We start from the raw sequence: 9,844 nt of genomic DNA, 5'->3' as shown, positions 1-9,844 counted from the left end.
TGATATGAGTCATAATGTAGTCAAAAATCTCTTAAAATTAGAAATATTGATCCATTACAGTCAGATTCTGTCCACAAGTGTGAAATATTATTTACTATCATCAACCGACAAGAAATCTTAAGATTCCATTAATTGTAGATTTTAAAGGCATTATCCCACTTCTGGTCAAGCTGATATGGGTCATAATATAGTCAAAAATCTCTTAAAATTAGAAATATTCACCCATTACATTCAGATTCTGTCCACAAGTGCGAAATATTATTTACTATCATCAACCGAGAAGAAATCTTAAGATTCCATTAATTGTAGATTTTAAAGGCATTATCCCACTTCTGGTCAAGCTGATATGAGTCATAATATAGTCAAAAATCTCTTAAAATTAGAAATATTGACCCATTACATTCAGACCTTTGTTCATAGGTTTGAAATGTTATTTACTATCATCAACCGACAAGAAATCTTAAGATTCCATTAATTGTAGATTTTGAAAGGCATTATTCCACTTTTGGTCAAGGTGATACGAGTCATAATATAGTCAAAAATCTCTTAAAATTAGAAATATTGACCCATTACATAAAGATTCTGCTCACAAGTGCGAAATATTATTTACTATCATCAACCGACAAGAAATCTTAAAATTCCATTAAATGTAGATTTTAAAGGCATTATCCCACTTCTGGTCAAGCTGATATGAGTCATAATATAGTAAAAAATCTCTTAAAATTAGAAATATTGACCCATTACATAAAGATTCTGTCCACAAGTGCGAAATATTATTTACTATCATCAACCGACAAGAAATCTTAAGATTCCATTAATTGTGGATTTTAAAGGCATTATTCCATTTATGGTCGAGGCAATATGAGTCTTAATATAGTCAAAAATCTTGTAAAATTAACAGTATTAACCCATTGCATTCACATTCTACTCACAAGTGCGAAATGTTATTTATTATCATCAGCCGAGAACAAATCTTAAGATTCCATTAACTGTAGATTTTAAAGGTGTTATCCCATTTATGGTTGAGCGAGTAAGTGACTATGGTTTTATGCTGCTTTTAGCAATATTCCAGCAATATCACTGGGGGACACCAGAAATGGGCTTCACTCATTGTACCCATATTGGGAATCAACCCAGGTCTTCGGCGTCACGAGTCAATGTTTTAACCACTAGGCTACCCGACCGCCCCCACTTATGGTTGAGGTGATATGAGTGATAAATAGAGGTTATCACGCGAGTGTGTTTTGGGATGGTAAATATCCTGTATTAGGAATAAACATTGTATTTAGTGAGCCTTGGCTTGTTAAATACATAGTAATTGATATTTCTCCAGATTCCCGATGGTTAATTCTGACTTGATCCCCGAATGACAAGGGCGATGCCATGTTTGTTTATAAACAGTGAAAGTAGTCCCAACTTGACCTTTGACAATTGCATCTCTATCCGCATATGACCCCAACGGATATCGTTTTTATCCATTGGCTTTATTCTGCTGAGAAACCTACCCATTATATGATAATACAGTATAAAATCTCATAAAATTAGAAATATTGACCCATTACATTCAGATTCTGTCCACAAGTTTGAAATGTTTTTTACTATCATCAGCTGAAAGAAAATCTTAAGATTCCATTAACTGTAGATTTTACAGGTGTTCTCCCTTTTTCTGGTCAAGGCCATATAAGTAATAATATATACTGAACAACAAAAGTTCCTGTGACATTAAATAAGATTTAATGCAAAGTTATGTTTTTTACCAAATCTGAAACAATTTCTGTTTGCAACAGAACAAAAGACTCCTGTAAATGTTCAAATGGTTTAATTTGTCATACTAAATGTTTCTGAATCAGCTCCAAGTCATATGGTCTATGGCGAATGTGGTAGATACCCGTTATATATTTGTTCATATTTACGTTTACTCAGATACTGGCTCAAAATAACAGAGATGTCGCTGGAACGAATCCCAAGAAAATGCTACGAAATGATTGTCTATCGTGAAAGTGTTGGTTACGTAACCTGGGCATCAAACATTAAGCATTTACTCTTCTCTCTCGGATTTGGATATGTTTGGCTAAATCAAAGCGTTGGAGACAAAATGTATTTTCTTAGCTCTTTTAAGCAGGTAGCAATTGATATGTTTACTCAAAACTGGAGGTCGTCACTAGATAACAGTACACGCTACGACGTCTATAAAACCTTTAAATATTGTCTAACACCAGAGGTTTACCTGCATACTATAACAGAGATAAAAATTAGAGACACATTTATTAAACTCAGGCTAGGGTTAAATGATTTGATGTGCAACAGGGGTCGCTTCTCCTCTATTCCTAAGGATATGCGTTTTTGTCCATTCTGCGAAAACCATATTGAAAACGAATTACACTTTTTGTTTATATGTCCAATTTACGACAACCTAAGATTGAAATATATGCCTGATATCACTAAGAACCACTATTCCATGAACAAAATATTATCTTTTAATGGTATCCCTAGTAAAAAATTAACTAAGATATTACAATACATCTATCAAAGTCTACGAGTGCGTAGTAAATTACTTAGTAAATCCGATATGTCCAGAAATAATTAGTTGTTTTGAAACTTTCGCATCTAGATCAGGAGTATCTACATTTCATTTTTGTCTGTTTGTTTCTACTAGAAATGCATATACATTTAAATTGTCAAATTGTCATGACATGATGAGTATATTACTGATAGATCCTTTTGTATTGAACGTCGTATGGCTGAAAGCCTTTGCGACGTAAAACTTCATATTTCCATTCCATTCCTTTTGTATTTTATACTACTACTGCTGCCACTGTGGTTATTACCACTGTTATTACAATACCTCTATTACATGTCAAGCATCATATTAGTTATCCAATAATTATATAATGCGCTGTACAGCTGTAAATGATATTGTTTATCTGTATGTGTATATGGGCCAATGGCCTTTCATACAATAAAGATTGATTGATTGACTTCAGAAAATGTGTGATTTCATAAATCACTTTCAAAACACTTTCAAAACACTTTCAAAGACATGTTAGGAGGGCTTACTTTGATCAGAAACATTATTCTTCAAGGTCAAATTGTTGGTTCTCAAACTTGCTCCAAGAGAGCATTGCTACCTTTTATTGGTGCATTCTCACGCAATTTATTTGGTGCCGCCCTGACAGCGACGTGAACATAATACGACAACATATCAATATCTTATCAAACAGAATGAGAGCTGAAGAAGCAGCTTTTAATGTGTCACAGGATTACATGGGTTCGTACATATCTAAGGCTAATGACAGAATGGATGGTTTGAAGCAAGGTATAATTCAAATAATTCCAGTATAGTAAAATTATTTTTTTCTGCTACAACATTAACAATATGAGCTTATGACCTTGCTTAAATTTACACTGAAGTTCTCACACCCTTCATAGAGATAGTTCCTCCTTGGAATTCAAGTATCAACAATCTCCTGAGCAGTAAGAGATCTGAACAGACAACTACTCAGTAGTAATTAGGGAATCATCTTGTGACATGTTTATGGCTAGTGTGTCAGGTCAGTGCTAGCAGTAGCTTGCCTGTATTCAGTTGTTTGAGCCCTCAACAGACCAATGAACCCTTCAGTATAAACTATCAATTTCCACTTTCCCCAGTTTGGCTTTAGCAAGTCTAGAAATAGACAAATACACATATCCATGGAAGGTGGTAATACATCAATCTATACAGATGTTCACAGGTCATAATCAACCTATGACATTTTATACACAATATCATCATACAATCTACACTTAATGGAATGTTAAGATTTCTTCTTGGCTGATGATAGTAAATCACATTTCAAACTTGTGAGCAGAACCTGAGTGTTATGGGTCAATATTTCTAATTTTAAGAGATTTTTTGCTATTTTATTACTCATATCCCCTCGACCAGAAATGGGATAACACCTATAAAATCTACAGTTAACGGAATCTGAAGATTTTCTTTTGGCTGCGGATAGTAAATCACATTCTAGCTTGTGAGCAGATTCTGAATGCTATGGGTTAATATTTCTAAGTTTAAGAGATTTTTTACAATATCATTACTCATCTCCCCTCAGCCAGAAATGGGATAAAGTATATAAACTCGACAATTAATGGAATCTTAAGATTTCTTCTTGGCTGATGATAGTAAATAACATTTCTAGCCCGTGAGCAAAGCCTGAATACTTTGAGTCAAGATTTCTAATTTCTTGTCGGTTGATGATAGTAAATAACATTTCAAACCTATGAACAAAGGTCTAAATGTAATGGGTCAGTATTTCTAATTTTAAGAGATTTTTTTACTATATTACTATTCATATAACCTTGACCAGAAGTGGGATAATGCCTTTAAAATCTACAATTAATGGAATCTAAAGATTTCTTGTCGGTTGATGATAGTAAATAATATTTCACACTTGTGGACTGAATCTTAATGTAATAGGACAATATTTCTAATTTTAAGAGATTTTTGACTATATTAATACTCATATCACCTTGACCAGAAATGGGATAACACCTTTAAAATCTACACTTAATGGAATCTTAAGATTTCTTCTTGGCTGATGATAGTAAATCACATTTCTAACTTGTGAGCAGAACCTGAATGCTATTGACCAATATTTTTAATTTTAACAGATTTTTTGCTATTTTATTACTCATATCCCCTAGACCAGAAATGAGATAACACCTATAAAATCTTCAGTTAACGGAATCTGAAGATTTCTTCATGACTACTGATAGTAAATAACATTTGAAACTTGTGAACAGAATCTGAATGCAATGGGTCAATATTTCTAATTCTAAGAGATTTTCTACAATATCATTACTCATATAACCTTGACCAGAAATGGGATAACGCCTTTAAAATCTACAATTAATGGAATCTTAAGATTTTCTCTTGGCTGCTGATAGCAAAGCACATTTCTAGTTTGTGAGCAGAATCTGAATGCAATGGGTCAATATTTCTAATTTTTAAGTGAGTTGGGTTTAACACCACTTTTAACATTATTCCAGTTATATCACGGTGTGTCAGCTTAATGTGGGAGGAAAGCCCAAAGTGATGGTGCTGACAAACCTAGAAGCATTATTGGGGTGAACCGGGATTCGAACCAACCATCATGGTTGCTGGCGGATCCAAGGGACGCAACTCTGCACAGACACGGCCACCTGTGCCCCCTCTAATTTTAAGAGATTTTTAACTATATCATCACTCATCTGCCCTTGACCAGAAATGGGATAACACCTTTAAAATCTACAATTAATGAAATCTTAAGATTTCTTCTAGGCTGATGACAGTAAATAACATTTCAAACCTGTGAGCAAAGCCTGAACACTTTAAGTCAAGGTTTCTAATTTTAAGAGATTTTTTTACTATATTACTATTCATATAACCTTGACCAGAAGTGGGATAATGCCTTTAAAATCTACAATTAATGGAATCTAAAGATTTCTTCTTGGCTGATGATAGTAAATAATATTTCACACTTGTGGACTGAATCTTAATGTAATAGGACAATATTTATAATTTTAAGAGATTTTTGACTATATTAATACTCATCTGCCCTTGACCAGAAATGGGATAACACCTTTAAAATCTACACTTAATGGAATCTTAAGATTTCTTCTTGGCTGATGATAGTAAATAATATTTCACACTTGTGGACTGAATCTTAATGTAATAGGACAATATTTATAATTTTAAGAGATTTTTGACTATATTAATACTCATCTGCCCTTGACCAGAAATGGGATAACACCTTTAAAATCTACACTTAATGGAATCTTAAGATTTCTTCTTGGCTGATGATAGTAAATCACATTTCTAACTTGTGAGCAGAACCTGAATGCTATTGACCAATATTTTTAATTTTAACAGATGTTTTGCTATTTTATTACTCATATCCCCTAGACCAGAAATGAGATAACACCTATAAAATCTTCAGTTAACGGAATCTGAAGATTTCTTCATGACTACTGATAGTAAATAACATTTGAAACTTGTGAGCAGAATCTGAATGCAATGGGTCAATATTTCTAATTCTAAGAGATTTTCTACAATATCATTACTCATATAACCTTGACCAGAAATGGGATAACGCCTTTAAAATCTACAATTAATGGAATCTAAAGATTTCTTGTCGGTTGATGATAGTAAATAATATTTCACACTTGTGGACTGAATCTTAATGTAATAGGACAATATTTCTAATTTTAAGAGATTTTTGACTATATTAATACTCATCTGCCCTTGACCAGAAATGGGATAACACCTTTAAAATCTACAATTAATGAAATCTTAAGATTTCTTCTAGGCTGATGACAGTAAATAACATTTCAAACCTGTGAGCAAAGCCTGAACACTTTAAGTCAAGATTTCTAATTTTAAGAGATTTTTTTACTATATTATTATTCATATAACCTTGACCAGAAATGGGATAACACCTTTAAAATCTACAATTAATGGAATATTAAGATTTCTTCTTGGCTGATGACAGTAAATAACATTTCAAACCTGTGAGCAAAGCCTGAACACTTTGAGTCAAGATTTCTAATTTTAAGAGATTTTTTTACTATATTATTATTCATATAACCTTGACCAGAAATGGGATAACACCTTTAAAATCTACAGTTAACGGAATCTGAAGATTTCTTCATGACTACTGATAGTAAATAACATTTGAAACTTGTGAGCAGAATCTGAATGCAATGGGTCAATATTTCTAATTCTAAGAGATTTTCTACCATATTATTATTCATATAACCTTGACCAGAAATGGGATAACGCCTTTAAAATCTACAATTTATGGAATCTTAAGATTTTCTCTTGGCTGCTGATAGCAAAGCACATTTCTAGTTTGTGAGCAGAATCTGAATGCAATGGGTCAATATTTCGAATGTTTAAGTGAGTTGGGTTTAACACCACTTTTAACATTATTCCAGTTATATCACGGTGTGTCAGCTTAATGTGGGAGGAAAGCCCAAAGTGATGGTGCTGACAAACCTAGAAGCATTATTGGGGTGAACCGGGATTCGAACCAACCATCATAGGTTGCTGGCGGATCCAAGGGACGCAACTCTGCACAGACATGGCCACCTGTGCCCCCTCTAATTTTAAGAGATTTTTAACTATATCATCACTCATCTGCCCTTGACCAGAAATGGGATAACACCTTTAAAATCTACAATTAATGAAATCTTAAGATTTCTTCTAGGCTGATGACAGTAAATAACATTTCAAACCTGTGAGCAAAGCCTGAACACTTTGAGTCAAGATTTCTAATTTTAAGAGATTTTTTTACTATATTATTATTCATATAACCTTGACCAGAAATGGGATAACACCTTTAAAATCTACAATTAATGAAATCTTAAGAATTTCTTCTAGGCTGATGACAGTAAATAACATTTCAAACCTGTGAGCAAAGCCTGAACACTTTGAGTCAAGATTTCTAATTTTAAGAGATTTTTTTACTATATTATTATTCATATAACCTTGACCAGAAATGGGATAACACCTTTAAAATCTACAATTAATGGAATATTAAGATTTCTTCTTGGCTGATGACAGTAAATAACATTTCAAACCTGTGAGCAAAGCCTGAACACTTTGAGTCAAGATTTCTAATTTTAAGAGATTTTTTTACTATATTATTATTCATATAACCTTGACCAGAAATGGGATAACACCTTTAAAATATACAATTAATGGAATATTAAGATTTCTTCTTGGCTGATGACAGTAAATAACATTTCAAACCTGTGAGCAAAGCCTGAACACTTTGAGTCAAGATTTCTAATTTTAAGAGATTTTTTTACTATATTATTATTCATATAACCTTGACCAGAAATGGGATAACACCTTTAAAATCTACAATTAATGGAATATTAAGATTTCTTCTAGGCTGATGACAGTAAATAACATTTCAAACCTGTGAGCAAAGCCTGAACACTTTGAGTCAAGATTTCTAATTTTAAGAGATTTTTTTACTATATTATTATTCATATAACCTTGACCAGAAATGGGATAACACCTTTAAAATCTACAATTAAATGAATATTAAGATTTCTTCTTGGCTGATGACAGTAAATAACATTTCAAACCTGTGAGCAAAGCCTGAACACTTTGAGTCAAGATTTCTAATTTTAAGAGATTTTTTTACTATATTATTATTCATATTACCTTGACCAGAAATGGGATAACACCTTTAAAATCTACAATTAATGGAATATTAAGATTTCTTCTTGGCTGATGATAGTAAATAACCTTTCAAACCTGTGAGGAGAATCTGAATGCTATGGGTCAATATTGCTAATGTTAAGAGATTGTTGACTATATTATTACTCACATCCCCTCAACCAGAAGTGGCATAAATGTTATGCTTTCAAGAATGAAAGGAATCTTGAGAGTTTTGTTTTCTGAACATTGTCAATCACATTTACAACCTTTGAGAAACATGTACTTTGACAATAAGCTTTGAATATGAAACTACATAGTTTTAAAAAAAGCTTCGTCCCCTTCACAGCTGTAATAGGCTAACTGATCATCATGGAGGGACTGACTGCACAATGTATGACATTGTGCTAGGTCTGTATCTGCCTTGATAGAAACCACAGAAAAAAGGTAAAAAGTAAAGGTATAATGACTTACCTACACATTCTCGTCTTTCAAAGAAATATTATCTTAGAAACTTCAGCCACTTGGCCTTCAACAGCAAGGACCAGACGACCATTTTGATCAAGTTGTAAAGGGAGGATAACTCTTACTGTTGCTTTGTCTTGCAAATTTTAATGTCAATGATGACAGAGCATGAGATAACAAGTTCAGTTCTCTATTAGTAATGGGTTTATTAAATATATGTTATCTGTCTTAAGTTGGTAATTTTGAAACCTTTCTAAATATTTCAATCATATTAAATAATATCATTTAGATTCCATATGGTCTCCCCAGAAATATGAGGGCATTTTGCTGGCAAAACGGTTTTGAAAGCTTCAACGTATATATGTCAATAAGCTACCAGGAATGGTTCAATGAGTTTCCCAGTTATTTTAATACTGACCAGGAAGGAGATTTTATCATACCGGTTATTACATATGTATTTTTTCCTTTAAAACAATGAGAAAAAGAATAGTGTTGTGGGTGAATCAAAGGAACATTAAAGAAATCTTTTTTTAACAAGAGAAATCTTTTTCAACAATTTCTACTCTAATATTTCTATATGTAATTAGTTTCTTTTATTTTTTAAGTTAGACTTCTAAGATGAAGCACAAACTTTCTCACATCCTGCATCTGCTATGCCTGGAAGCAGTTACATGTACCTCCACCATTAATATAAGAAAATAGTTGCTTTTATCATCATGTACACAATAATCAAATGGAGTGATTTTGAATAATTGTTACCACTAAAATCTAACATGATAATGATAGTAATATTTACAAAAAATGACTTTGGGACTTGAGAATACAAACAAAAATACACACATCAGTTGCCAGAGGGCTGTGAGGTGATGGGGCTTAGAAATCCCTTGAACAGTACAAATTTAACTGTACCCCTTTCAACTCTGACATGTTGAGTATTCATTGTTTGATGTTAAATGACACACTTAGTTATATTCAAAATAATTAATATTATTATATTGATGTACATACCCTCCCACATATATTTTGTGAACATCATGGCCTATTGTACAATGTCATGAGTATTTATTCCTAGACATTTACCTGCTGTTTTACTGTGTATGAGAAGAAATATGTCGAACTCTCATAACTCTTGCAAAATTGCATAACACAAACATCCTAGGAACTTGAATTATTACGCTTGTATCCCCACCA

The sequence above is a fragment of the Haliotis rufescens genome, unplaced genomic scaffold, assembly GCF_023055435.1.
Source record: "Haliotis rufescens isolate VD_foot unplaced genomic scaffold, xgHalRufe1.0.p SCAF_22, whole genome shotgun sequence".
Classification (NCBI taxonomy): Eukaryota; Metazoa; Mollusca; class Gastropoda; order Lepetellida; family Haliotidae; genus Haliotis; species Haliotis rufescens.
This window is presented reverse-complemented; position numbering follows the sequence as displayed.